This window comes from Palaemon carinicauda, chromosome 35, assembly GCF_036898095.1.
Source record: "Palaemon carinicauda isolate YSFRI2023 chromosome 35, ASM3689809v2, whole genome shotgun sequence".
Taxonomy (NCBI): Eukaryota; Metazoa; Arthropoda; class Malacostraca; order Decapoda; family Palaemonidae; genus Palaemon; species Palaemon carinicauda.
The window spans coordinates 69465681-69493169 of NC_090759.1; the positions used below are offsets into that span (position 1 = coordinate 69465681).

Sequence of the window (27489 nt, forward strand, 5' to 3'; positions counted from 1 at the left end):
TCATAAAGAGTCTGGACGTCTTTTAAGTAAAATGAAGCGAACACCGACTTGCTTCTCCAAAAGGTCGCGTCCATAATACTTCGCAGAGACCTGTTTTGCTTAAAAGCCACGGAAGTTGCTATCGCTCTTACTTCGTGCGTCTTGACCTTAAGTAAACAACGATCTTTCTCACTTAAGTGAGAATGTGCCTCTCGGATTAAAAATCTAATAAAGTACGATAAAGCATTTTTAGACATAGGCAATGAGGGCTTCTTAACGGAGCACCATAAGGCCTCAGACCCACCTCGTAAAGGTCTAGTACGAGCTAAATAAAACTTAAGAGCTCTAACTGGGCACAGTACTCTTTCAACCTCGTTGCCTACGATTTCTGACAGGCAAGGTATATCAAAAGATTTAGGCCAAGGACGAGAAGGCAGTTCATTCTTGGCCAAAAAACCAAGCTGAAGCGAACATGTGGCTTTATCTGTAGAGAAGCCGATGTTTTTACTGAAGGCATGGATCTCCCTGACCCTTTTAGCCGAAGCCAAGCACACCAAAAAAAGCGTCTTGAGGGTGAGATCCTTCAGGGAGGCTGAATGCAATGGCTCAAACCTGTCGGACATTAGGAACCTTAGGACCACGTCTAAGTTCCAAGCAGGAGTTGACATACGACGCTCCTTAGAGGTCTCGAAGGACTTAAGGAGATCTTGGAGATCTTTATTATTGGACAGATCCAAGCCTCTATGTCTGAACACAGAAGCCAACATGCTCCTGTAGCCCATAATAGTGGGAGCAGAGAGGGAGCGAACATTTCTCAGATGCAGGAGAAAGTCTGCAATTTGGGCTACAGAGGTACTGGAAGAGGAAATGGATGATGACTTGCACCAATCTCTAAAGACCTCCCACTTCGACTGGTAAACCTTGATAGTAGATGCTCTCCTAGCCCTCGCGATCGCTCTGGCTGCCTCCTTCGAAAATCCTCGAGCTCTTGAGAGTCTTTCGATAGTCTGAAGGCAGTCAGACGAAGCGCGGGGAGGCTTTGATGAAGACTCCTTACGAGGGGCTGCCGTAAGAGATCCATCCTTAAAGGCAGACTCCTTGGAACGTCTACCAGCCATTGAAGTACCTCTGTGAACCACTCTCTCACGGGCCAGAGGGGAGCAACCAACGTCAACCTTGTCCCTTCGTGAGAGGCGAACTTCTGCAGAACCCTGTTGATGATCTTGAACGGCGGGAATGCATACGCGTCCAGGTGAGACCAGTCCAGCAGAAAGGCATCTATGTGGGCCGCCTCTGGATCTGGGACTGGAGAGCAATAGGTCGGGAGCCTTTTGGTCAAAGAGGTCGCAAAGAGGTCTATGGTGGGCTGACCCCAAGTCATCCAAAGACTCTTGCACACGTCCTTGTGGAGGGTCCATTCTGTGGGGATCACCTGACCTCTCCGACTGAGACAGTCCGCCAAGACGTTCAATTTCCCCTGAATGAACCTTGTCAACAGTGAGATGCCTCGATCTTTTGACCAGATGAGGAGGTCCCTTGCGATGACGAACAGTGTGTGGGAGTGAGTGCCTCCTTGCTTGGAGATGTACGCCAAGACTGTGGTGTTGTCCGAATTCACTTCTACCACTTTGTTTCGGAGAAGACTCTCGAAACTCGTCAAGGCCAAGTGAACAGCCAACAGCTCCTTGCAGTTGATGTGCAGGCTCCTCTGATCCGACGTCCAAAGACCCGAACATTCCAGACCGTCCAGAGTCGCTCTCCAACCCAAATCCGACGCGTCTGAGAATAACACGTGGTTTGGGTTCTTGACCGCCAGGGACAGACCCTCTCGAAGACTTATGTTGCTGTCCCACCAGTTCAGGCACGTCTTTACTGGCTAGGAGATCGGGATTGAAACAGCTTCTACAGTCTTGCCTTTGTCCCAATGGGAGTCTAGATGGAACTGGAGAGGGCGAAGGTGAAGTCTCCCTAGCGAGATAAATTGTTCCAGGGATGACAGAGTCCCTAGGAGGCTCATCCAACTTCTCACTGAGCAACGGTCTTTTCTCAGCATGAGGCGGACTTTGAGCAAGGCTTGATCTATCCTGGTGGCAGACGGAAAAGCCCGAAAAGCTAGACTGCGAATCTCCATCCCCAAATAGAGAATCGTTTGGGAGGGATTCAGTTGAGACTTCTCTAAGTTCACTAACAGTCCCAACTCCTTTGCAAGATCCAACGTCCATTGAAGGTCCTACAGACAGCGATGACGGGACGACGCTCTGAGTAGCCAGTCGTCCAGGTACAGGGAGGCTCGAATTCCCAATAAATGAAGAAATTTTGCCACATTTCTCATGAGCCTCGTAAAAACAAGAGGAGCAGGGCTGAGGCCGAAGCACAGTGCTCGGAACTGGTACACCACATTCCTGTATACAAACCTCAGATACGGTTGAGAATCCGGGTGTATAGGAATGTGGAAGTACACATCCTGCAGGTCGAGAGAGACCATCCAGTCTCCCTCTCTGACCGCTGCTAGGACGGACTTCGTGGTCTCCATCGTAAATTTTGTTTTTACAACAAAAACGTTGAGCGCACCGACATCCAGCACTGGCCTCCAACCTCCTGTATGCTTTGGGACTAGGAAGAGACGGTTGTAAAATCCCGGTGATTGAAGGTCCGAGACTTTCACCACCGCTCCCTTCTCTAGCAACTGAGACACCTGCTGTTGTAGTGCCTGTCTCCTTGACTCCTCTCGATACCTGGGAGAGAGGTCTAAAGGAACTGCTACTAGAGGAGGTCTCCGTACAAAAGGTATTTTGTACCCCTCCTTGAGCAACAACACAGACTCTCGGTCTGCACCCCTCTTCTCCCAGGCCTGCCAGAAGTTGTTCAGTCTGGCCCCTACCGCTGTCTGAGGACGTGGGCAGTCAGACTCTGCCACGGGAGGACTTGGATCCTCTCCTCTTGCCTCTTTTACTGTCGGCACGAGCGCCTCCCCTACTGGGGGCTCTGCCACGAAAGGGCGGGATAAACCTCGAAGCTGGGGTATCGAGCTTGGGTCTTACGACATAAGACGATGAAGGAGCAGCCTTGCGCGCCGACGTAGCCATCAGGTCGTGGGTATCCTTCTGCACCAGAGAAGCCGCAATATCCTTGATCAACTGCTGAGGAAACAAGGCAGATGACAACGGGGCAAAGAGAAGCTCCGACCTTTGGCAGGGAGTTACTCCTGCCGAAAGGAACGAGCAAAGAGTCTCCCTCTTCTTAAGGACTCCTGCCGTAAAGGTAGCGGCGAGCTCATTAGAGCCATCACGGATGGCTTTGTCCATGCAGGACATAATAAACACGGAAACATCATGGTCGGCCGAAGAGATCTTCCTGCTTAAGGCTCCTAGCGACCAATCTAAGAAGTTAAAAACTTCGAAGGCCCTGTAAACCCCTTTGAGGAGATGATCAAGGTCCGAGGAGGACCAGTAAACTTTAGAGCGTCTCATGGCCAGGCAACGGGGAGAGTCTACGAGGCTTGAGAAGTCTCCCTGGGCAGAGGCAGGAACTCCCAAGCCGAGAACTTCTCACGTGTCATACCAGACGCTCACTCTAGAAGCCAGTTTAAAAGGAGGGAAAGCAAAGGCTGTCTTCCCCAAACTCCTCCTGGTGATCAACCAGTTGCCTAGCAAACGCAAAGCTCTCTTAGAAGAGCGAGAGAGCACTAGCTTAGTAAACAACGGCGTCGAAGTAGCTAGGCCTAGCGTAAACTCTGACGGAGGCGAACGAGGAGCAGCAGTTACAAAATGGTCAGGAAACAGATCCTTAAATTTCAGCATGATTTTTTTAAAGTCCATAGAGGGCTGAGCAGCTTTAGGCTCCTCTCCGTCTGACAAAGTCCCCAAAGGAATATCAGTTGGAGGGGGATCAGCAACTTCCTCATCTGACGGACCCTCGTCCGACAATTGCCGAGTCTCATGAAAAGGAGAGACCTGCCGCGGCGGCAACGCTTGACAGGCAATGTCAACAAGCAAACGAGCAGCAGTAGCAGTAGAGGAAGCGACGTCACGCCGCTGTTGAAAGGACTGAAATCCTTGTGACTGACCAACAACAACAGCTGAAGTTGATTGACGCTCGACGTCACGTCGGAACTGCCTTGACTGCATAGACTGAGCAGGCAAAACAACCTCCGACTGCGGTGACTGACGCTCAACGTCACGTCGAGGCAACGGAGCCGGTCGGCGAACGTCAGTGCGGGGCTGCGGCGGCAGCGGCTGAACGTCAATACGAGACTGCAGCAAGAGAGGATCCACGTCACGTGACTGACGTGAAAAACTACTGACATCACGTTTCAAAGTACTGTACTAGAAACGTCAGCAATAACGTCAAACGGACGAGTAAATACTCGTTTGGGCGGCTGACGGCCAGAGTCTCGTTCAGCGTAAAGGCGACTCGAAAGCGAAGGATCATCGCGAAACTGCTCAACGTCATACTCTTCCATAAGGGAGGCAAGCTTAGTCTGCATGTCCCGCAGGACAACCCACTTCGGATCAACGGGAGTCGGAACGGGCCGTGACATCGGTAACGTCTGTGTTGGCAAAACATTGCCTTTACCGCAACCCTCGGACCCCGTGTTACGCTTGCGCTTAATAGGCGAACAGTCTTCCGACGACTGCAAAAGGTCAGAGCTGTCCCAATGGCTACAGCCAGGACACTGGACCTGTCCTGAAGGGACTGACTTTCGCTTCAAGGGTCTAGAAACCTTGCGCCAAGGTTTCTTGTGCGATAAGTCTTCGGATGACGAGGAGAACACAGTCTCACCCGTTTTATGGTGAGGGCGATCTTGACGAGAAACGTCCGATACCAAAGAGGGAACATCTGTACGTTGGTTAAAGCCTCTCGTCCCCTTAAGTCCTACGACATTACTTCTCCCTGGTGCAGGGGAGCCTGAAAGAGGTCTCGGACTAGGGGAGCGACAAGCACGAACAGACAAACCCTCGGTCGCAACACTAAATACACTTTGCGCACTTATCACTTTATCTCTACGATTTTCTGTTTTACCACTCTGACACTTCAACAACTTAACATCTGACATGAGTTGGTTACGGTCCGATGCTAAGGACTCGATTTTTTCGCCTAAAGCTTGAATCGCAAGAAACATATCCCGCATGGACGGTTCATGAGTGCTAGTAGGGGGTTCAGGAACAACTACTACAGGGGAAGGATTAGGTTCAGGGGCATGGGAGGAGGAAAAATCCAACGACCTAGAGGAGCTTCTCCTCACCCTATCTCTCTCCAGCTTACGAGTATATTTGTCATATTCAAGCCAGTCGAATTCCGACAAGACCACGAACTCATCACACCGATCTCCTAATTGGCAGGATTTACCCCGGCAATTAGAACAAACGGTATGTGGGTCGATAGAGGCCTTGGGAAGACGTTTGTTGCAATCCCTCGCACACTTGCGAAATTTAGGTCCAGGGATAGGAGAAGGGTCAGCCATATTGAACAATCAGAGAAAATCCAAGTCAAAACCAAAGTCATCAACAATAAACACTAGCCAAAAAAGGGGTTTCAAGAGTTTAATTGAAGAAAAAACACCCGTCACAGCGAAAGCTCAAAAACAACCAAAATAAAGTACTTCACCAAAAAGGTCGAAAACTCAAGGTCATCAGCGAGCGGAACCAACTTGTCGACAAGACCGACAGAGAAGAACTGGAGACCTTGACAAGTATATGCGGTATCTGGCCGATAGTCGGCGCTGGTGGTCACACCCGCAACCTTCATGGCGATCGCTCGCGAGTTTTTGGTATCTGTCGAGCTGTCCGAGACGTCAGCTATTATATATTCACCGGCTAAATTTAATATTTAAAACTTGTAATTTTCTACTTATAAATCCCATTTATATAACCCATGAAAAAGGGTACTAGATAAGGAAATAAATTGTATACAGAACATATCTAGTATTTTTTATGTAAAATAAGCAATTACTGTATCACTAATCATGCACTAGTTCTAAAAATTTCAAGACATACCATTGTGGAAATTTGCGAAGAAAGAAAGGTTGACCTGTAAGCATCCTCGACCTTTGGTTTTTTGGTTGCTAATTACCCAAAAAATATATATATGGCCGGCCAAGGCAGAGGGTGACCCGAATCCCAACTGGTTCATCTAAAAATGCTTGCGAATTAATCAACGATGTTCAACAAGTCATATAAGACAAAATATAAGAACTACAGGAGAAAACAGTAGTGGCAAGGATATTTTATCACTATTGTAGTGTATTTAAAGAATAATTGTAATCAATCCAGAAATACCATACTGTATTTGGAAGTTTCCGGACATCTCGTACAACTTTTTTTTTCTTTTTACAGTAGAATAAAAAATAAAGAAATTAGGTAGCTGCTACATGCAATCCCCCATGTGCAAACTACCCAGATACTGTATTGAGTGAAGAGACCTTGATAGATCGGTTCCTTGATTTTAGTCACTCTCCTGCATCACTTTTAAATTCTAAGATAAGATGTTTAATATAAACTTTCTGATCTTAAATGTGAATGTTGGCTAACCAATAAGGTATTGAATTTTTCTATACTTTACCAAACAATTATAAAATTAAATTTTAGGCAGTTCGCTGTCATCTACTTTCTCCATTACAAAAGTTTGTTCATTAACCCTTTCACAGCCATTATTGACTTGGTAAGAATTTGAAAAAAGGAAACATCTAAAATTACCCAAATCATAACAAGTACTACATAAAAAAGAAGATCGCACTATATGTGGAAACTACAGAGGCAGTTGGTTACAAAATCCTTGCAAATATTTTGTACAAACAATTACGAGCTTATTGCGAAGATATAATTGGTGACTATCAGGCAGGTTTTAGACCAAACCGAGCTACAGCAGACCAAATTTTCACCATAAGGCAAGCTCTAGAGAAATATTGGGAGTTCAACAAAAACTCTTACCATCTATTCATAGATTTCAAACAAGCCTATAGCAGTGTACATCGACCATCATTATGGAACATACTGAAGTTCTTCTACATACCAGTGAAATTGATAAATCTTGTCCAAATGTGCTACCGGAATACGACGTGCAGGATCAAGGTCGGGGGAATACTGACAGAGCCTTTTAACATCCATGGAGGACTAAAGCAGGGACGCGCTCTATCAACACTTTTATTTAACTTAGTGCTGGAATGGATAATGCAAAATACACCTCCTACCAGATTACCCATCCAGCTGGATAATACCATTATAGACAGACTTGGATATGCCGATGATGTGGATCTTTGTGGAGAACATCTACCTAGTATCGGAGTAACATAGGTACAGTTTAAAAACAATGCAGAATGTACAGGCCTGAAAATAAACAATGCAAAAACTAAGATAATGGAGGTTTCAAGAACACCAAATCTAGTTGGAGATATGGATTTTGGAGGACCCCAACTGGAAGTAGTATCCACATTTAAATATCTTGGTTCCACCATAACGTCACACAACATGATCCAGGAAGAAGTTAGACTAAGCATTGCAGCAGGGACAAGATGCTCATGGGCACTCGATAACACCTTAAGATCCAGAACTTTACCTACGCCCCCAAAAACACAAATATACACCGCCATTATCCGTCCAGTGGTCCTATACAAGCGTGAAACATGGGCACTCACTAGGCAGTTGGAAAATAAACTTGAAGTTTTTCAATGCAGTATCTTGAGGTGGATCTGGGGACCGGTTTGGGATGACGAAGCTGGAGAGTGGCGCAGGTGCCACAATCATGAATTGATAGCTCTCTCAGGACTACCACCCATCTCCAATATTACTAGATCGCAGAGACTTCAATATGCAGGACATATTACTAGAATGGAGGAGAAAAGGCTGACTAGAAGAGTTATGTCAGGTAAACCCGTAGGTACCAGACCAAGAGGAAGGCCAAGAAAGAGATGGATGGGTAACTTAACTGAAGATTTGGACATCCTGGAAATAGACCCCAATGAGTGGATGGAGCTTGTGGAGGATAGGGCTCTCTGGAGAGGAACGGTCAAAACAGCACAGGATCAGCCTGGTCCGAGGCCCCCGGAGTAAGTAAGTAATAACAAGTTAGTATTCATTGGGGAAGGTCTTAAAGCGAACTAGGTTTTGTGTGGTCTTGTAAGATTTTGCTACATCATTGGTTTTGTTGATCAATTCTTTGTTGAGGGATAGCGCGAACGCAGTCCCCCGCTACCAAAAATTCCGCACCCGAATTGACCACATTTGGGTCAATCGCAAGGGTCAGCAACACCGGAGTGCAATGGTGAGCCTCGCCTTGGGGGAACCACCTTTGTGATCATGGTGTCCCCTGTGCCAGGTAAGTATGCTTGAAAACTTCACCCATGCATCCTACATAAGATCCACTGAGTACATGCATCTTATAAAAAAGTATTTATGTAGTAAATAATTCCGAATAGAACATAATAAAACCTTATCTAAACCACTGGTAATTCTATTATTTTAAATTACACAAAATACATTAAGATTGCTTAAAGACTTACTCAACAAGACAAACTGAACTTTAATACGGTGACTCATGTAAATATTTTCACGTATCTTTTTTCAACTGGTGTTCAAGATGTATCAAAAGTTTTCTGGAACTTCAAAATATTGGGATCGTATTTGGTTCATAAAATGTTAGAAAACTGTCAACTCCAACCGTTTAAGGAGGCATTGATCCTGTAAAAAGTCAATAGCAATAAAAATTGTTACCTATGTAAAGAAACTTCCAAACAGGATGATACCTAACTAATTACAGTATCCATTAATTATACATAGCTTTTTCAGTAGCACACAAATTTTATAAGTATTCCTTAAGGATTGTCTATGGCCACAAAACTCTGTCAGGTACTCTTGTAATGAAACTAAAGATACATTTATAGCTTGTTGGGTCACTTCTGTCACCGATATAGAAAGCCCTGCAAGGATTGTTTAACCTAGTATACCTACAGAGAAAAAACCTGCTTTTTTCAGCTAGCCGAGAATTAGGCTCGGAGTCCAGTCAACTGGCTGGTTGAAATTTTCAGCTATACCTCTTGACTGTCCACTTACAGATGAGCATGCTTGAAGGTGTTTCTTTTCGTGACCAGAGAGACCCATCTTTTTGCAATAACCTTTGTCATTGCAAAACTTGCACCAGACGGCCACATCGTCCTTTGCAATGGCCGTTGCCATGAGGCCTCGACCACTTGTCCAGAATGCACCGACTACCTCCACAGGAAGACGTAGATATTACAGTTATCGAAACTTACCTTACAGAGTTTAGACCACAGCATATTTTGTCACTGCACTGACTGTGCCATCGCCATGACTTACTGTTCCACGAAATAAAAAAGGCTTCAAACAGCACAACTAAACCACCAAAATCATCTATCCCTCCTGCCACCTCTCCTGCGCCTACTCCTTTTCCTTACACATCACCTTCCTTAATCAATCCTCATGCCACCTCTCCTCCCCTTGTTCCTGTCTCCCCTTCTGCATCAGTGGGACCCCCTGCTGCCAAGAAGAAAAGAACAAGACTCCTCTTCAACCATGGACACCTTGCCTCATCCGGCAAACAGGTATCCACCGGATTGTAACTGCTCCAGCTGTCTGACACAGCTTCGCAATGAAGCTTCTCCCCTCGTATGAGAGTCCTCACTTGAAGCAGCCAATTCACCAATGGCAGCAGCTACCTCACCAGCGGTAGCCGCCACACCAGTGGCTGTCACCTCACCCGAAGCAGTCACCCTATCAACACCGCCCACTGTACCTGACCAACAGCTTCCAAAATTTAAGTTGCCAGCAACTGGTGATGCTCCATCTTATGCATCAGTAGCAGCCCTGGCAGCCACAAATCCCACACTCAAGATCACTGCCAGGGCCAACCTCAAGGGTGACCTTATAACCACCCCGAAGGACCATGGTAGCATCAGCCTTCTTCAGAGGGAAGCCTCCATGGCGTATCTGGACCCTGCAAAAAGGCCGAGGAGAGGAGTTGTCTACAACTACCCAATAAGATGCCTCTTAAATTTATCACTAGCAGCAGCAGTGTTGCCAATGCAGAACATAGAAATACCATTAGAAACGTGCCTATAAAGGAGGTAACAGTCACCCTTGTTGGGCTCATCCCACCATCACTGGATCTTGGAATCTGGGGTACCTTACTGATCAAAGCTTTTTCACCTGATCCCACGTGTTTCAACTGTCAGCGGTTTGGACACCACAAAGAAAATGCAGGAGCTCAGCTGTTTGTGGCATCTGCAGTCAACATGATCCAACGCAAAACTGCATAGATGCACATAACTCTGCCCTTCCTCATCATGCCTGGAACAGGTAGTGTTCAGAGTTCCTGAGGAGAAGTGAGGCAGTAACCATCTACTGGCTACTACAGCACCAGCAGTTTCAATGAAGCCAGCCACCTCTACAGCAGCAGCAGTACTGACCCAGCCACCCAAACCACAGAGAATCCCATGTTGCAGACCTGTCCTGCAACCTGCCACCATCCCTGCTCCTGACCCAGTTAACCTTATTCCACCTGTACCATCTCCTTCCCAAGTTTCTTCTCCCTCCCCAACCTCCCTAAACCCTCCCCATAACCCATCTTTCACCCACCAGTTTGACACTCTGCCCCCTGAAGAAATCATTCCTATCCTCCTCCTCCACCTGTCTAGAGTCTGCACTCTATTCCAAATCCCCCTTCATGTCCAGACTCTTCTCCAATCCCTCCTTAGTCCCACTCTCTCACTACTGCTCTTTCCTTCTAAAAATCCTTCTCTCCTCTCCAAGTCTCTTCTACTTTACTTAAACTTGCTGCTATAAAACATTTATCTACTCCTAAAGCTTTTCTTTTCGGTTCCAGTTGGATCTGAGTTTTTATGGCCTGGCAGCTATGCTATCTGGGCTGAGCGACTGTGCCTACTTCCCAGGTCTTGGATTGCCATGTTGATATAGTCTGATTGCCTTGAACCGAGTTCAGTTCCTCTAATAGGAAAAACTCTGACTCCTGCAGCTATGCTCCTTGGGGGAGTACAGCATTGTGTCAAAAGCCCCCGCTCAGCTGTAGGTAGGGCAATCTTAACAAACGAACGAACAAACAAATTGATTGCTGCCAAACTAGAAACTGCTCATCACAAGATCTACTGCAAATGTGAGGGCTGCAAGGCACCGTCGGAACCGCAAAAGCCGCACAGGGTCCCACGTTAAAGGCCTCACCACCAACCTACCACCGGTCTTGTTCAGTCATCCCTTCCCTACCAGCAGCCCCACCATCCCAAATTCCTTCTCCTTCCTAACCCATCCAAAACCCTTCTTCTTCCCCATCCACCTCACCACTCGCTCATCAAATTGAAAACCTACCCCTAGAAGACCTTATCCCCATAGTCCTCTGCCTTGTGTCCAGAGTCTTTTCTCTTTTAAAGATCCTACAATGGCTCCAGTCTTTTAGCCAATCCCTCCTTTCCCCCCTAGTCTCACAAAACCCCTTGAGCAGGGATAAGTTTTTACACTTATAACTGTTCCTTTCTCTTCTACTCATAATTCTTCCAATTCCTATCCCAGTTTCTTCTACTCATTGCTATAAAATTTTCTCTACCAGGAAAACTTCCCTTGGGTTCCATGAGTAGCCTGGGTTTTGGGTCCTAGCAGTTTGCCTTGATGCAAACTGACATCCTTGCAGTCACGCTCATTGGTCTGACCAACAGAGTCGGCCTTGCTAAGTCCTTGCTAGGTTGGGTTGTGAGAAGTGAACCGATTCCTAAACTCGATTTTTATAAGAGCTCTTACATAAGAAAGTTTGAGAAAAGATTGATATCTTGCAGTCACAGTCTTATGGGGCTGAGCAACTCCATCTGCCCTTACCACGTTCCTTTGATAAGAAAAATTATACTTCTTAGTAGTCACGCTCTCTGGGCTGAGCAACTGCAAAAGAGCACACTCTGTGTGTGCACCTTGTTTCCAATATTACACTTAGGGGTTACGATTGAGTTTAAAAACTCCTGTCTGAAGCTAAAGTTCTGGGTAATTTGTGTGTGTGTCAATTATTTGGCCTATTCTTTTCACATTCTCCTTTTGACTTATACACCTCACAAAACCAAGATAACTGAATATTATTCTTCACTTAAAGGGTTAAAGGGTAGAAGAGACTCTGTAGCTATAGTACTCAGCTCGTCTAGGAGAAAGGACCCTCCAAAATCAAATCCTTGTTTCCTGGTCTTGGGTAGTGCCATAGCCTCTTTACCATGGTCTTCCACTTGTCTTGGGTTAGAGTTCTCTTGTTTGAGGGTACGCTCAGACACAATTTTCTATTTTTTTCATTATTTCCTTTCCTCACTGGGCTATCTTCTATGTTGTAGTCATTGGGTTTATAGCATCCTGCTTTTCCATCTAGGATTGTAGGTAAGCTAGTAATAATGATAAAAAAAAAATTCAGTACATCCTGATATGTGATCATATCTATTTTATTATACATTAAATGTTGATAACCTTTTCAGTAGCCACATACCTCACTGCCAGGTACTAACCAACCAACAATTTTAGTTTGGAGATGTAGAACATTCACTTTCTTTAGATAAGAATTTAAGAATATCCAATGAACAGCACAGGTGTACTAAGAATAAAATCCCTCTTAAAAAATTTGGGATGATTCTTAACTTAATTTTTCTATAACAATAAGAGCAACAATTGAATAACGACAAGTTTTTTTTTCTTTGTTTGATTTACATAATTTACTTCTGATAAATAGTAGGAAATGCTATTTATTGCATTCTGTTAATTTACATAAAAATGAGTTGCCAAAGCACAAAGCAAATCAGTGGACAGGCTGCAATGAGAATTGAACACATAAAGAGAGACAAACAAGTAATAATCAGCCTCCATAAATGACAAGGACTAGTGAAGGATGCTTCATTTTCAGATCTTATACCAATAAGTAAGGAATTCAATAAAAGCAAGTTCCAGACATTTACTGCTAAGAGGAGTTCCAATCTGGCACAAACTTCAGGCGTGAACTGGCAATGATGGTAATACGACTTTTTTGTCTCATCATTGGACACTATAGAACTTCAAATACTTGTCATGCATTGCATTATTAAACAAATCTAAAGGGATACGTTCTAAAGTTGCCATTATATGCCCATTCACAGGTATTTGTTATTTAATCTGTCTCATACAGCAACAATAACTGAGACTTTAGTTAACAAAAGATCCAAGCGAAGAAATGGATGTGAATGTGGCAATGGGATCAACAATATTTAATTGAAATCAATTGATGTAGGACTTATTCTGCAGTAGCAATTGTCATTTTCAGTGTGAGTCGCTCTCCTACATTACCTTTAAATTTTAAGATAAGATGTTCTCTATAACATCTATAGTTAATTCAAGTTTCTTCAACATATCTGATCTTAAACGTGGACGTTAACTAACCAATAAGGCATTCAACTTTTCCAAACAAATATAAAACTGAATTTTAGGCAGTTTTTTGTCCTCTTTCTCCATTAGGGTCAATTACAAATGTTTGTTCAATAACCCTTTCACTGCCATTAATGACTAAAAATATGAAAATGGGGAAATATATTTTAAAATCACTCAAACCATAACAAGTTGGTATTCATTGGGAGAGGTCTTGATGCAAGCTGTGGTCTTAAAAGATTTTGCTACATCAGAATTTCATTGAACTCACCACTGGCAGTGAAAAGATTAAGTTTCTTGATCAATTTTTTGTTGAGGGATAGCGCGAACGCAGTCCCCCGCTACCAAAAATTCCGCACCCGAATTGACCACATTTGGGTCAATCGCAAGGGTCAGCAACACCGGAGTGCAATGGTGAGCCTCGCCTTGGGGGAACCACCTTTGTGATCATGGTGTCCCCTGTGCCAGGTAAGTATGCTTGAAAACTTCACCCATGCATCCTACATAAGATTCACTGAGTACATGCAGATTTTAAAATAGTATTTATGTAGTAAATAATTTTGAATAGTACATAATAAAACCTTATCTAAACCCCTAACAATTCCATTATTTTAAATTACACAAAATACATTAAGATTGTTGAAAGACTTAATCAATAAGTCAAACTGAACTTTAATACAGGGACTCGTGTAAATATTTTCACATATCTTTTTTCAACTGGTGTTCAAGATGTATCAAAAGTTTTCTGGAACTTCAAAATATTGGGATAGTTACTTGGTTCATAAAATGTTAGAAAACTGTCAACTCCAACCATTTAAGGAGGCAGCGATCTTGTAAAAAGTCAAAAGCAATAAAAATTGTTACCTATGTAAAGAAACTTCCAAACAGGATGATACCTAATTAATTACACTATGCATTAATTATTTATAGCTTTTTCAGCAGCACACAAATTTTATAAGTATTCCTTAAGGATTGTCTATGGCCACAAAACTCTGTCAGGTACTCTTGTAATGAAACTAAAGATACACGTATAGCTTGTTGGGTCACTTCTGTCATCGAGAGAGAAAGCCCTGCAAGGATTGTTTAACCTAGTATACCTATAGCGAAAACACCTGCTTTTTTTAGCTAGCCGAGAATTAGGCTCAGACTCTAGTCAACTGGCTGGCTGAAATTTTCAGTTATACCTCTTGACTGTCCACTTACAGATGAGCATGCTTGAAGGTGTTTCTTTTTGAGACCAGAGAGACCCATCTTTTTGCAAAAACCTTTGTCATTGCATACTTGCACCAGACAGACACATCGTCCGTTGCAATGGCCCTTGCCATGAGGCCTTGACCCCTTGTCCAGAATGCACGACGACCTCCACAGGAAGACATAGATGTTACAGTTATCGAAGCTTACCTTACAGAGTCTAGACAACAGCATATTTTGTCATTGCACTGACTTTGCCATCGCCATGACATACTGTTCCACGAAATAAAAAAGGCTTCAAACAGCACAACTAAATGACCAAAATCATCTATCCCTCCTGCCACCTCTCCTGCGCCTACTCCTTTTCCTTTCACATCACCTTCCTTACCCAATCCTCCTGCCACCTCTCCTCCCCTTGTTCCTGTCTCCCCTTCTGCATCAGTGGGACCCCCTGCTGCCAATAAGAAGAAGCGCAGATCCAAGACTCCTCTTCAACCATGACACCTCACCTCATCCAGCAAACAGGCATCTGCCTGATTATAACTGCTTCAGCTGCCTGACACAGCTTCGCAATGAAGCTCCTCCCCTCGTAGGAGAGTCCTCACTTGGAGCAGCCAATTCACTAATGGCAGCAGTTACCTCACCACCACCACACCAGCGGCTGTCACCTCACCCGAAGCAGTCACCTTATCAACACTGCCCACTGTACCTGACCAGCAGTTTCCCAAATTTAAGTTGCCAGCAACTGGTGATGCTCCATCTTATGCATCAGTAGCAGCCCTGGCAGCCACAAATCCCACACTCAATATCACTGCCAGAGCCAACTTCAAGGGTGACCTTATAATCACCCCGAAGGACCAGGGTAGCATCAGCCTTCTTCAGAGGGAAGCCTCCCTGGCGTATCTGGACCCTGCAAAGAGGCCGAGGAAAGCAGTTGTCTACAACTACCCAATTAAGATGCCTCTTGAATTTATTATTAGCAGCAGCAGTGTTGCCAATGCAGAACATAAAAAGACCATTAGAAACGTGCCCATAAAGGAGGTAACGTTCACCTTTGTTGGGCTCATCCCACCATCACTGGATCTTGGAATCTGGGGTACCTTACTGATCAGAGCTTTTTCACCTGATCCCATGTGTTTCAACTGTCAGCGGTTTGGACACCACAAAGAAAAATGCAGGAGCTCAGCTGTCAGTGGCGTCTGCAGTCAACATAATCCAACGCAAAACTGCATAGATGCCCACAACTGTGCCCTTCCTCATCATGCCTGGAACAGGTGGTGTCCAGAGTTCCTGAGGAGAAGTGAGGCAGTAACCAACTACCGGCTATTATAGCACCAGCAGTTTCAATGCAGCCAACCACCTCTACAGCAGCAGCAGTATCGACCCAGCCACCCAAACCACAGAGAATCCCACGTCGCAGACCTGTCCAGCAACCTGCCACCATCCCTGCTCCTGACCCAGTTAACCTTATTCCACCTGTACCATCTCCTTCACAAGTTTCTTCTCCTTCCCCAGCCTCCCTAAACCCTACCCCTAACCCATCTTGCACCCACCAATTTGACACTCTGCCCCCTGAAGAAATCATTCCTATCCTCCTCCTCCACCTGTCTAGAGTCTGCACTCTATTCAAAATCCTCCTTCATGTCCAGACTCTTCTCTAATCCCTCCTTAGTCCCACGCTCTTACCACCTCCTTGAGCTGAAATAAGTTGCTATAACTTATAACTACTACTGCTCTTTCCTCCTAAAAATCCTTCTCTCATCTCCAAGTCTCTTCTACTTTACTTAGACTTACTGCTATAAAACTTTTACCTGCTCCTAAAGCTTTTCCTTTCGGTTCCAGTTGGATCTGAGTTTTTATGGCCTGGCAGCTATGCTATTTGGGCTGAGCTGCTTCGCCTACTTCCCAGGTCTTGGATTGCCATGTTGATATAGTCTGATTGCCTTGAATAGCGTTCAGTTCCTCTAATAAGAAAAACTCCTGCTATAGATGGGGCAATCTAAACGAACGAACGAACAAACAAAGTGATTGCTGTCAAACTAGAAACTGCTCATCACAAGAACTGCTGCAAATATGAGGGCTGCAAAGGCACCGTCGCAACCGCAAAAGCCACAGAGGGTCCCAAGTTAAAGGCCTCGCCACCAACCTACCACCGGTCCTGATTCAGTCATCTCTACCACCAGTATCCCCCCTTCTCAAATTCCTTCTCATTCCTAACCCATCCAAAACACTTATTCTGCCCCATCTACCTCACCACTCACTCATCAAATTGAAAACCTTCCCCTAGAAGACCTTATCGCCATAGTCATCTGCCTTGTGTCCAGAGTCTTTTCTCTTTTAAAGATCCTACAATGGCTCCAGTCTTTTAGCCAATCCCTCCTTTCCCCCCTAGTCTCACACAACCCCTTGAGCAGGGATAAGTTTTTACACTTATAACTGTTCTTTTCTCTTCTACTCATAATTCTTCCAACTCTTATCCCAGTCTCTTCTACTCACTGCTATAAAATTTTCTCTACCAGGAAAACTCTTCCCTTGGGTTCCATGAGTAGCCTGGGTTTTGGGTCCCAGCAGTTTGCCTTGATGCAAACTGACATCCTTGCAGTCACGCTCATTGATCTGACCAACAGAGTCCTTGCTAGGTTGGGTTGTGAGGAGTGAAGTGATTCCTAAACTCGATTTTTATAAGAGCTCTTACATAAGAAAGTTTGAGAAAAGATTGATATCTTGCAGTCACAGTCTTATGGGCTCAGCAACTCCATCTGCTCTTGCCACGTTCCTTTGATAAGAAAAATTATACTTCTTAGTAGTCACGCTCTCTGGGCTGAGCAACTGCAAAAGAGCACACTCTGTGTGTGCACCTTGTTTCCAATATTACACTTAGGGGTTACGATTGAGTTTAAGAACTCCTGTCTGAAGCTAAAGTTCTGGGTAATTTGTGTGAGTGTCAATTATTTGGCCTATTCTTTTCACATTCTCCTTTTGACTTATACACCTCACAACACCAAGGTAACTGAATATTATTCTTCACTTAAAGGGTTAAAGGGTAGAAGAGACTCTGTAGCTATAGTACTCAGCTCGTCTAGGAGAAGGACCCTCCAAAATCAAATCCTTGTTTCCTGGTCTTGGGTAGTGCCATAGCCTCTTTACCATGGTCTTCCACTTGTCTTGGGTTAGAGTTCTCTTGTTTGAGGGTACGCTCAGACACAATTTTCTATTTTTTTCATTATTTCCTTTCCTCACTGGGCTATCTTCTATGTTGTAGTCATTGGGTTTATAGCATCCTGCTTTTCCATCTAGGATTGTAGGTAAGCTAGTAATAATGATAAAAAAAAAAATGTCAGTACATCCTGATATGTGATCATATCTATTTTATTATACATTAAATGTTGATAACCTTTTCAGTAGCCACATACCTCACTGCCAGGTACTAACCAACCAACAACTTTAGTTTGGAGATGTAGAACATTTACTTTCTTTAGATAAGAATTTAAGAATATCCAATGTACAGCACAGGTGTACTAAGAATAAAATCCCTCTTAAATAATTTGGGATGATTCTTAACTTAATTTTCCTATTACATTAAGAGCAACAATTGAATAACACAAGTTTTTTTTTTCTTTGTTTGATTTACATAATTTACTTCTGATAAATAGTAGGAAATGCTATTTATTGCATTCTGTTAATTTACACACAAATGAGTTGCCAAAGCACAAAGCAAATCAGTGGACAGGCTGCAATGAGAATTGAACACAAAAAGAGAAATAAACAAGTAATAATCAGCCTCCATAAATGACTAGGACTTGTGAAGGATGCTTCATTTTCAGATCTTATACCAATAAGTAAGGAATTCAATAAAGAAAGTTTCAGATATTTACTGCTAAAAGGAGTTCCAATCTGGCACAAACTTCAGGCGTGAACTGGCAATGATGGTAACAGGACTTTTTTGTCTCATCATTGGACACTATAGAACTTCAAATACTTGTCATGCATTGCATTATTAAACAAATCTAAGGGGATACGTTATAATATGTTATTTTCATTAGTAAAATAAATTTTTGAATATACTTACCCGATGATCATGTAGCTGTCAACTCCGTTGCCTGACAGAAATCTAAGGTCGGGATACGCCAGCGATCGCTATACAGGTGGGGGTGTACACAACAGCGCCATCTGTGAGCAGGTACTCAAGTACTTCTTGTCAACAAGAACTCAATTTTCTCCTCGGTCCACTGGTTCTCTATGGGGAGGAAGGGAGGGTCCTTAAATTCATGATCATTGGGTAAGTCTATTCAAAAATTTATTTTACTAATGAAAATAACATTTTTCAATATTAATCTTACCCAATGATCATGTAGCTGATTCACACCCAGGGTGGTGGGTGGAGACCAGTATACATGTTAACATTAGAAGCTAAGTATCCTGTATTTCATTTAAGCAGTTATTCAAAATAACAACATAAAATAAATAAGTACCTGGTAAGGAAGTCGACTTGAACTATTACTCTGCCTTTTTTAAGTATGTCTTCCTTACTGAGCCTAGCGGTCCTCTTAGGATGCTGAACGACTCCTAGGTGCTGAAGTATGAAGGGCTACAACCCATACTAAAGGACCTCATCACAACCTCTAATCTAGGCGCTTCTCAAGAAAGAATTTGACCACCCGCCAAATCAACCAGGATGCGGAAGGCTTCTTAGCCTTCCGTACAACCCAAAAAACAACAATAAAAAGTATTTCAAGAGAAAGATTAAAAAAGGTTATGGGATTAAGGGAATGTAGTGGCTGAGCCCTCACCTACTACTGCACTCGCTGCTACGAATGGTCCCAGGGTGTAGCAGTTCTCGTAAAGAGACTGGACATCTTTGAGATAGAATGATGCGAACACTGACTTGCTTCTCCAATAGGTTGCATCCATAACACTCTGCAGAGAACGGTTCTGTTTGAAGGCCACTGAAGTAGCGACAGCCCTAACTTCATGTGTCCTTACCTTCAGCAAAGCAAGGTCTTCTTCCTTCAGATGAGAATGTGCCTCTCTAATCAGAAGCCTGATGTAGTAAGAAACTGCGTTCTTAGACATCGGTAAAGCAGGCTTCTTAATAGAACACCATAAAGCTTCTGATCGTCCTCGTAATGGCTTTGTCCGTCTTAAATAGTACTTAAGAGCTCTTACTGGGCAAAGTACTCTCTCTAGTTCGTTCCCCACCAAGTTGGACAGGCTTGGGATCTCGAACGACTTGGGCCAAGGACGCGAAGGAAGCTCGTTTTTAGCCAAGAAACCGAGCTGCAAGGAACATGTAGCCGTTTCAGATGTAAAACCTACGTTCCTGCTGAAGGCGTGGATCTTACTGACTCTTTTAGCAGTTGCTAAGCAAACGAGGAAAAGAGTCTTTAATGTGAGATCCTTAAAAGAGGCTGATTGAAGCGGTTCGAATCTTGATGACATCAGGAACCTTAAAACCACGTCTAGGTTCCAGCCTGGTGTGGACAACCGACGTTCCTTTGAGGTCTCAAAAGACCTAAGGAGGTCCTGTAGATCTTTGTTGGAGGAAAGATCCAAGCCTCTGTGGCGGAAGACCGCTGCCAACATACTTCTGTAGCCCTTGATCGTAGGAGCTGAAAGGGATCTTACATTCCTTAGATGTAACAGAAAGTCAGCTATCTGTGTTACAGAGGTACTGGTTGAGGAAACTGCATTCGCCTTGCACCAGCTTCGGAAGACTTCCCATTTTGACTGATAGACTCTGAGAGTGGATGTCCTCCTTGCTCTGGCAATCGCTCTGGCTGCCTCCTTCGAAAAACCTCTAGCTCTTGAGAGTCTTTCGATAGTCTGAAGGCAGTCAGACGAAGAGCGTGGAGGCTTGGGTGTACCTTCTTTACGTGAGGCTGACGCAGAAGGTCCACTCTTAGAGGAAGAGTCCTGGGAACGTCCACTAGCCATTGCAGTACCTCGGTGAACCACTCTCTCGCAGGCCAGAGGGGAGCAACCAACGTCAACCGTGTCCCTTCGTGAGAGGCGAACTTCTGAAGTACCCTGTTGACAATCTTGAACGGAGGGAACGCATACAGGTCTAGATGGGACCAATCCAGCAGAAAGGCATCCACGTGAACTGCTGCTGGGTCTGGAATCGGAGAACAATACATCGGGAGCCTCTTGGTCATCGAGGTAGCGAATAGATCTATGGTGGGCTGACCCCACAGGGCCCATAGTCTGTTGCAAACATTCTTGTGAAGGGTCCACTCTGTGGGGATGACCTGACCCTTCCGGCTGAGGCGATCTGCCATGACATTCATGTCGCCCTGAATGAACCTCGTTACCAGCGAAAGCTTTCGATCTTTTGACCAAATGAGGAGGTCCCTTGCGATCTCGAACAACTTCCTCGAATGAGTCCCTCCTTGCTTGGAGATGTAAGCCAAGGCTGTGGTGTTGTTGGAGTTCACCTCCACCACCTTGCTTAGCTGGAGGGACTTGAAGGTCATCAAGGCCAGATGAACTGCCAAAAGCTCCTTGCAGTTGATGTGAAGTGTCCTTTGCTCCTGATTCCACGTGCCCGAGCATTCCTGTCCGTCCAGTGTCGCACCCCAGCCCGTGTCCGATGCGTCCGAGAAGAGACGGTGGTCGGGGGTCTGAACAGCCAATGGTAGACCTTCCTTGAGAAGAATGCTGTTCTTCCACCACGTCAGTGTAGACCTCATCTCTTCGGAAACAGGCACTGAGACCGCCTCTAGCGTCATGTCCTTTCTCCAGTGAGCAGCTAGATGAAACTGAAGGGGGCGGAGGTGGAGTCTCCCTAACTCGATGAACTGGGCCAGCGATGAAAGTGTCCCTGTTAGACTCATCCACTGCCTGACAGAACATCGGTTCCTTCTCAGCATGCTCTGGATGCATTCTAGGGCTTGATTGATCCTTGGGGCCGACGGAAAAGCCCGAAAAGCTTGACTCTGAATCTCCATACCTAGATAGACAATGGTCTGGGATGGGACGAGTTGGGACTTCTCTATATTGACCAGGAGGCCCAATTCCTTGGTCAGATCCATAGTCCATCTGAGATTCTCCAGACAGCGACGACTTGACGGAGCTCTTAAAAGCCAGTCGTCCAAATAGAGGGAGGCTCTGATGTCTGCCAAGTGAAGGAATTTGGCAATATTCCTCATCAGTCTGGTAAACACAAGAGGTGCCGTGCTTAGGCCAAAGCACAGGGCTTGGAACTGGTACACAACCTTTCCAAAGACGAACCTTAGGAAAGGTTGGGAGTCTGGATGGATGGGGACGTGAAAGTACGCGTCTTTCAGGTCTAACGAGACCATCCAGTCCTCCTTTCTGACCGCTGCTAGGACCGACTTTGTCGTCTCCATCGTGAACGTCTGCTTGGTGACAAAAGCATTGAGAGCACTGACGTCCAGCACCGGTCTCCAACCTCCTGTCTTCTTCGCTACCAGGAAGAGACGGTTGTAGAAGCCCGGAGATTGATGGTCCCGGACTATGACTACCGCTCCCTTTTGTAGCAAGAGCGACACCTCTTGTTGCAACGCTAGCCTCTTGTCCTTCTCCTTGTAGTAGGGAGAGAGGTTGATGGGAGATGTTGCTAGAGGGGGACTGCGGCAGAACGGAATTCTGTACCCCTCCCTTAGCCACTTCACAGACTGAGCGTCTGCACCTCTGCTCTCCCAAGCTTGCCAGAAGAACTTGAGCCTGGCTCCCACTGCTGTCTGGAGAGGAAGGCAGTCAGATCCTGCCTTTTGCGGACTTGGAACCCTTCTTGGATTTGCCACGGTGACTGTCGGCACGGGTACCTCCTCTGCTGGAGGTTCTGCCACGAAAGGGCGGGATGAACCTAGTTGCTGGTGTGTCCACTGCTGCAGGACGGAAAGGTCTAGGCACGGAAGGTAAAGCTTTAGCCTTACGTGCAGAAGATGCCATCAGATCATGGGTATCCTTCTGGATCAGCGAGGAAGCCATCCCCTTGATCAGCTCCTCCGGAAACAGACACTTGGAGAGAGGAGCAAACAACAACTCCGACTTCTGGCAAGGAGTGATCCCAGACGACAAGAAGGAGCAAAGATGTTCTCTCTTCTTAAGCACACCCGACGTGTACGAAGCCGCAAGTTCACCAGACCCATCCCGAATGGCTTTGTCCATGCAAGACATGATCAGCATGGCAGAGTCCTTATCCGAAGGGGAAGTCTTTCTGCTTAACGCTCCCAAACACCAATCGAGGAAGTTGAAGATCTCAAAAGCACGAAAGACTCCCTTCAACAGATGATCCATGTCAGAAAAGGACCAGCAAATCTTCGATCGTCTCATAGCCAGCCTGCGGGGAGAGTCAACCAGACTTGAAAAGTCGCCCTAGGCAGAGGCAGGAACCCCCAAGCCGGGTTGCTCTCCCGTGGCATACCAGACGCTAGATTTGGAAGCAAGCTTGGTAGGCGGAAAGACGAAAGCAGTCTTTCCCAGTTGCTTCTTGGACTGCAACCACTCTCCCATAACCCTCAAAGCTCTCTTGGATGAGCGTGCGAGGACAAGCTTGGTGAAGGCAGGAGCAGCAGACTGCATGCCCAGAGCAAACTCGGAGGGAGGAGAGCGAGGGGTTGCAGACACAAACTGTTCTGGATACAAGTCCCTGAACAAGGCAAGGACTTTACGAAAGTCTAAGGAGGGAGGCGTAGACTTGGGCCCTTCTAAGTCGGAGTGCGGTTCATCCAAATGTGCATCTTCGTCATCCGATACTCCATCATCCGAAAGCTGAGTAGGAAGTGGCAAAGGCGGAGCAGAAAGCTGAACGGCTGAATCCGGCAGCACGGGTGCATGCGTAGCTGCTGCGGATCCAACATCATGCCGCTGCTGGTCAGTCTGCGAGCTGGCAACAACAAAAGCAGAGTGCTGGTGCGTGGGAGGGACTGCCGTGGGTTGCGGAGCATGCCGTATGGGATGCGGAGCATGCCGCATGGGTTGCGGAGCATGCCGCATAGTGTCAGAACACGGCAGCTCTACAGCACCTTCCCACTGCTGATGCGGTAGCTCACGCATGTCAACGGATGGTGCAGCAAGAACATGCGTCTGGCAGGGTGGACTGCGCATCAGTGGTGGAGCTCTCACAGGTGGAGTGTGGGAGCAGGCAGCCGCAGTATCTGCTGAGCGCACAACCGCGGCAGGTTGTAGGCTAACAGGGGCAGTGTCAACCTTCTCAGCATGATACTCTTGCATGAACGCAGCAAGCTGAGACTGCATAGTCTGCAGCATGGACCACTTAGGGTCTACCGTGGTTGGAGCAGCAACAGACGGAGCAGTAGCCTGTTGTGGAACCACTCTACCTCTCTTGGGAGGTGTGCAGTCTTCGGAAGACTGCGGCGAGTCCGAACTGACCCAGTGGCTACACCTGGGCCGTTGGACTCGCTCGGAAGGGACCTTACGCTTGAGAGGTCGTGAGACCTTGGTCCATCGTTTCCTCCTTGAAACTTCTTCCACAGACGAGGGATGAAAGGGCTCATTCGTCTGTATGTGGATGGGACGATCTCTGAGAGAAGCGTCCGCAACCACTGAGGGTACATCCGTACGCTGATCAAGGCCTGCCGAACCCTTTGGTCCTTCGACATTGCTTCTCCCCTGAGCATGGGAGCTTGCAAGAGGTCCCGGACTGGGAGGACGACTGGCACGAACAGATGTACCCTCATGCGCAACACTGACACTGACACTTTTCACCTCACTTGCACTAACACTTCCCACTGCACTTTTCGCTTTCAGCTCTTTGACATCTGCCAAAAGCTGATTACGGTCATTAGCCAATGACTCCACTCTGTCACCAAGAGCCTGAATGGCACGCATCATATCCGCCATGGATGGCTGAGCACTAGTAGCAGGGTCGGGAGTCACCACTACAGGGGAAGGAAAAGGTTGAGGGGCATGGGGAGAGGAAAAATCAACAGAGCGAGAAGAACTCCTCCTGATCCTATCCTTCTCTAGCCTACGTGCATTTTTAAGGAATTCGTTAAAATCGAATTCCGAAAGCCCAGCGCATTCCTCACACCGATCTTCCAATTGACAGGATTTACCCCTACAATTGGAACAAACGGTGTGAGGATTTATGGAGGCCTTCGGAAGACGCCTAGTACAAGCCCTAACACTACACTGCCTGTACTTAGGGACTTGAGACTGGTCAGACATCTTGAATTGTAGAAATAGTCAAGGGGGGATTCCAAAAACTAGCAAAGTTCGTTAACAATTAATCCAAATTAATTCCAAAAGCTTGCTAAGCTAATGATAAAGCTTCCTGAATAGCGAAGGCTAAAATCTAGAGCGAATACATCACCAAAATCGTGAGAAACAACTCCAGAATCAACAGCGTATCCAAGTAGGTCTTGCCGGTGGCACGACAGAGGAAAAATTGAGTTCTTGTTGACAAGAAGTACTTGAGTACCTGCTCACAGATGGCGCTGTTGTGTACACCCCCACCTGTATAGCGATCGCTGGCGTATCCCGACCTTAGATTTCTGTCGGGCAACGGAGTTGACAGCTACATGATCATCGGGTAAGATTAATATTGAAAAGTTGCCATTATACGCCCATTCACAGGTATTTGTTATCTAATCTGTCTCATACAGCAACAATGAGGCTTTAGTTAACAAAAGATCCAAGAGAAGTAATGGATGGTAATGGGATCAACAATATTTAATTGAAATCAATTGATGTAGGACTTATCCTGCAGTAGCACTTGTCATTTTCAGTGTGCGTCGCTCTCCTACATTACCTTTAAATTTTAAGATAAGATGTTCTCTATAACTTCTAAAGTTAATTTAATTTTCTTCAACATATCTGATCTTAAACGTGGACGTTGACTAACCAATAAGGCATTCAACTTTTCCAAACAAATATAAAACTGAATTTTAGGCAGTTTTTTGTCCTCCATTAGAGTCAATTACAAATGTTTGTTCAATAACCCTTTCACTGCCATTAATGACTAAAAATATGAAAATGGGGAAATATATTTTAAAATCACTCAAACCATAACAAGTTGCTATTCATTGGGAGAGGTCTTGATGCAAGCTGTGGTCTTAAAAGATTTTGCTACATCAGAATTTCATTGAACTCACCACTGGCAGTGAAAAGATTAAGTTTCTTGATCAATTTTTTGTTGAGGGATAGCGCGAACGCAGTCCCCCGCTACCAAAAATTCCGCACCCGAATTGACCACATTTGGGTCAATCGCAAGGGTCAGCAACACCGGAGTGCAATGGTGAGCCTCGCCTTGGGGGAACCACCTTTGTGATCATGGTGTCCCCTGTGCCAGGTAAGTATGCTTAATAATTTCACCTATGACTCCTAGGTAAGATCTACTGAATACATGAAATTTATCAATAAAGTGTTTATATAATAAATAATTTTGAATAGTACATAGTAAAACTTTATGTCAACCATCGATAATTATATCATTTTGCACCACAAAAAATACATAAAGATTATTGAGAGACTTAATTAACAAGTCAAAGTGTTCTTTAATATGATAACTCGAGTTAAAGTTTTACACATTTTTTTCAACTGCTGTTCAAAATATATAGTTTTCTGGAACTTCAAAATATTGGGATAGTACAGTGTACACAAAATAATAAACTGCCAACCCTAACCTGTTTTGGGAAACATCAATCTTGTAAAAAAAAAATTTAAAAATAAAAGAAAAATAAATAAATAAATAAGCTTAAAAAATTGTTACCTATGTCCAGAATCTTCCAAACATGATCATATCTAATTAATTATGCATTAATTATTGACAGCTTTTTCAGTAGCACACAATTTTTTTAAGGATTCCTCGGGGCTCTGTTACAGTCTCGGCCCAGCTCCCGCGCCGACAAGATCTCTCCAGCTTACTGAAGTTAAGCAGCACCGGACTTGGCAACACCTGGATGGGTGGACTTATATCCACTTAGTCACTAGGACCTCTCAACTTTGGTTGAAGAGGCCACATATAAGAAAAGAATCCGGTTATTTTTCTTTGGCTTTTTGCCGATAAAATAACCGTTTTTGACCACAGTGACTAGCGCAATTTTCATCCAGTATGGCTGATGACGGTCATGACAGTCTCCGTACCTATAGAAGGAGCTTATACCCATCCTGGATTAATCCCTGCAAGAATGGGGCTCAACAGTGCAAGTGCAATCGCTGCCTGAGGTACCAGAACTACAGGCAGCAGCTAATAGACCACATAGGATTCAAAGTCAGGGACCCAACGGTGCTCTCCCACAGAAAGACATGCAGTTGCTTTCAATGTTATAGCCTGGTACTCGAAAGCATCTACCACCTCCTACAAAGGAAGCACAGGCCAGGATACATGGACATACCATCCTACCCTCCACAGCCACCTTATCCAAATATCTTCCAGAGAAAATACCGGGTGCAAGCACGGTACAAAGAGACAGTCTCTGCACCCAGTTGCAATAACTCTCTCCCCTTTGAACGGGACTGTGACTGCCAGTCATGCATGTATGCTATCTGGAGCAACACTGTAGGCCACAGCTCCATCACTCATACTAAACCAGCTATGGACTCCGAAGCTGCCAGAAACACCCAGCAAACAGAAACTCCAGAACCACTGGACAACGAAGACACACCTATCCCGGAGCCACCCACCCCATCTCCGACACCACCTGTCCAGAAGACATCTGAAATAATGGCAACAGAGGACGCTCCACTTACCGCAACCCCGGAACCTGAGACCAACGTTTCAGCCATGGCTCTAGACCTGACTGAGGACAACCAACCACCGCAACTAGCAGAAATGCACCCAGAGGATTGCAATTGCACACCATGCCTCTCACAGCTCCTAATGGAGGCTCGGGCAATCACCGAGAACGACCCAAGCTTAGACCTAAACTTGGCCGCTGCTGAGGAACCTACTCAGGAACCACAACCACCTGTCACCCAACCCAAACAGCTTGCCAAATTCAAGATGGCA

The 27489-nt window shown here is 45.3% G+C and overlaps 1 protein-coding gene and 3 non-coding genes across 4 annotated transcripts in view; all 4 read right to left on the reverse strand.

Moving 5' to 3' along the window:
* Positions 1-27489, reverse strand: part of LOC137627848 (protein lethal(2)denticleless-like) — a 194281-nt gene that overhangs the window by 97188 nt on the left and 69604 nt on the right. The window lies entirely within an intron of this gene.
* Positions 8138-8300, reverse strand: LOC137627959 (U1 spliceosomal RNA). Its single transcript, XR_011041271.1, has one exon. It is a non-coding gene; the product is annotated as a U1 spliceosomal RNA (small nuclear RNA).
* Positions 13675-13837, reverse strand: LOC137627960 (U1 spliceosomal RNA). The gene has a single exon (XR_011041272.1). It is a non-coding gene; the product is annotated as a U1 spliceosomal RNA (small nuclear RNA).
* LOC137627961 (U1 spliceosomal RNA) lies at positions 25676-25838 on the reverse strand. Its single transcript, XR_011041273.1, has one exon. It is a non-coding gene; the product is annotated as a U1 spliceosomal RNA (small nuclear RNA).